This window comes from Mus pahari, chromosome 14 (assembly GCF_900095145.1).
Source record: "Mus pahari chromosome 14, PAHARI_EIJ_v1.1, whole genome shotgun sequence".
Taxonomy (NCBI): domain Eukaryota; kingdom Metazoa; phylum Chordata; class Mammalia; order Rodentia; family Muridae; genus Mus; species Mus pahari.
The window spans coordinates 73,905,087-73,908,405 of NC_034603.1; the positions used below are offsets into that span (position 1 = coordinate 73,905,087).

Here is a 3,319-nt window from a genome sequence, read left to right on the forward strand (position 1 = left end):
AGATTTCTGAAATGGTATCATATACAGTAAAAGCATGTGATGCCTCCTTCACAACTAATAGAAAAAGCAATTTATCTGACAAATTAGTTTTGGGTCTAGCACTCCCAGGTCAAAGGCTGCAACGCCTTTTTAACTCTAAGAGAAATAGGCATAGGAGTAACCCAAGAAGTCAGAGTAGAGTGGTATCACTGCTTCAAATACACACAAAACCACCCTCACACAAAATGCCTTCAAACGACCCTTCACAGGACCAGTGAGCCTAGGTCCCTGGGAGAGAGGAGAGGTCCACTCTCCAGATCCCGTCTGTAGACCCCACGGCTCCCCAGTGAGACCTGTCTGATGACCCATGTGTACAACGCCAAGTGAGTGTTCGGTCCTGCAATGGAAGCTGTCATCTGCCCACACAAGACTGCCTTTCCAACAATCTCTTCTACCTCCTGTCATATTTTAAATCAGGTTGTTTTTTTTTTAACATCTACACACATGCAAAAAAACCTAGTCTATGCACACACAGGGTACACATGTTCCAAAGGGGTCAGTGTCCCCAAAGAAGCCAGCTTTTTTAAAAAATAGAGAAATACTTTGTGTGTGCCAAGGCACACATGTGTGGTGTAAGCTTTGGGCTGGTTCTCCTGTCTCTGCCTCCCATGCTGCCACAGGGCTGCTGGGGCTGGGACTAGAGATGTGAGCCACCACAGCCATGCATCTTTTGACCTGGGTTCCAGGAACTGCACTCTGGTAGCCTGAGGTTTTCATCAAGTGCCTTACCTGCCAATCCACTTTGTCCATACTCTTTAAAGTGTACCTGCTCTGGCTTGACTATGAATCGGTCCCCCAAAGGGCTCATGTGTTGAAGGCTTGGTTCCAAATGCAGCAGTTCAGGGGTGTGGCCTGGAGAGGCACCTGGGTCACGAGGGCTCTAATGTCAACAAAGTAATTAATCCCTTGATGGATTCATAGTTTGTCATGCCAGGAGTGAAGGTGAATATCTATAATTCAAGCAGTGGGAAGGCTAACAGAAGAACAGTGATTTTTTTTTTGTGGCTAGCCTGGGCTACACAGTGAGTTCTAAGTCAGCCTAGGATACAGAAATGAGACCTGGTTGTTTAAGAAGGCTGATGGGGACGGATGGTTCAGTGGCTAAACACACTGGCTGCTCTTCCAGAGGACCTACGTTTCATTCCCAGCACCAACATGGTGGCTCATAAGTGGCTGCAACTCCAGTTCTAGGTGGGATCTGACATCTTCCAAGGCCTCTGTAGGCACCAGACACACATGTGATGCACAGACATACATGCAGACAAAATACCCATACACATAAAAAATAAGTTTTAAATAAAAGCAAAACCAACAAAAAGGCGAAAGCAGTAGCGACCGCCCAAAGGGAATGCGTCACTGTGGATGCTTTGGCCTGGACACTCTCCCCGAAACCACACCCCAACGCTGCCACACCCTCTGCCTGCATCGAGTGAGCAGCCTCCTGGTTCTGCTGCTGCAGCTCTGCCTTGGGCCCAAAGCAAGGAGCTGGCCAGCCTTGGAATTAAACTCCGAAACTGTGAGCAAAAATAACCGGTTTTCTCCTTGAACTTTCTCCCCTGAGTATTCTGTCACCGAGACTAACATAGCATGAGAATCTTAAACTGGGTTATCTCAGGAAACCCAGTGTTCTCAGAGCTGCCTCCAGGGAGTAAAGTTCCTGCCAGGTTTGTTTAGAATCCAAAACTTTTCTCAGGGAACCCACTAAGAAGCTCATATACCATCTTTTTGTGGGTTCAGGGCTCTCATGCTTTGGGATGTTTTGGGGTACCCAACACAGGGACCTTCCAGCTTCAGGCCCTGAAGCCAAGACAGTAGGCATGCAGGCAAGGTGTTCACTAGGGGTTCTGGTCTTGGGTTTGCTTTGCACTCATACACAGGTGACACTCCCTTTTATGGAGAGCTTCTTCCCAGCCTCTGAGATAGATCATTTTATCCAGCTTCACACCAAAGGTTGAATTAATGTCGAGTCTTCAATACCGCAACACATCCCTCAAGATGCAAGGCCCATCTCCATGGACGCTCCCCTCCCAGGACTGCTTTCCCGCCACTCAGCAGCTCTGCGTGGAAAGGTATCCTTTGCCTCGGTGCTCTCAGGACCCTCAGCACACCAGGCTGGAGTCTCTGTGGTTCTGACCCTTCCTAATGCTGTGACCGTTTCATTTGGTCCTCATGTTGTGGTGACCCCCAACATAAAATCAGTTTCACTGCTACTTCATAATTGCAATTTTGCTGTTGTTACGAATCATAATATAAATATGATATGCAGGACAGCTGATATGTGGCCCCCGGTGAAACAATCACTCAACACAACCCCAAGGGGCCGAGACCCACAGGTTCAGAACCTCTGTCTTAGCGTTTAACATTACTGAAGCACATGTGTATCTTCCCTTCCAGGTTTTAGTTTTACTTTTTATTTTTGTCTTGACAAGTTTCTGTTCTCTGATTTTTCAAACATGGCGATTTAAGCATCCCAGCACTCAGGAGGTAGAGGTAAGAGGATCATTGCAATTTCAAGGCCAGCTTCAAGCAAGCTCCTGTCTCAAAAGAAGAAAAAGGTAATCATCGAACAAATTACACGACTTCTCTAATTCCCCCAACCCTAGCTAGGGCCTACTATTATCACCCCCATTTTCTACTAATCTCAGAAGAAGATGCCCAGTGGCTCTAAAGATCGCACTGTTGCTACAAGCCTACCAATCTTTTCTCACACAGGCAGCACTTTGTGGGCTTCTTCCCACGGGGGCTAAAGGTAAGAGAAGTGGGAGCTGAAAACAGAGTGCTTGTGACAACGTTCTCCAGCAGACGACCTTCTGCCCCTTTTCCTAACTCAAAAGGTACCATTCTATTTGGAAAATAGTACATTTTAGAAAAAGACACTTTTATGCTATTATTTCCAAGATGACTGGATGTACAAAAGGAGAAATTACAATCTGTTGAGAAAATTACAAAATAATTTCTAACTCTATTTGCTGTAATTTGACAATTCCCTTAAAAGCCTAGAAAATGAATGATTTTGAGCTATCTCAATCTCATTGTCCTAACTGGAATCTACTTAGGTGAATAGTTAGCTCCCTTTCAAGTCACACAAGCACATATAGTGCAGACACCTTTCCTAGTATAGGCATAGAACAGTATGCCTATAAAGTCTAAGTCACCAAGTAAATAGAGAGCTTAGTCTCAAAATACCTTCAGTATCTACTACAGCGTACGTAAGATCTGGAGATCAGCACATGCTCTCTCTCTCTCTCTCTCTCTCTCTCTCTCTCTCTCTCTCTCTCTC

The 3,319-nt window shown here is 45.8% G+C and overlaps 1 protein-coding gene across 3 annotated transcripts in view; it reads right to left on the reverse strand.

The window, feature by feature from the left end:
- Window positions 1-3,319, reverse strand: part of Tex2 (testis expressed 2) — a 117,630-nt gene that overhangs the window by 95,614 nt on the left and 18,697 nt on the right. The gene's annotated exons all lie outside the window — the stretch shown is intronic.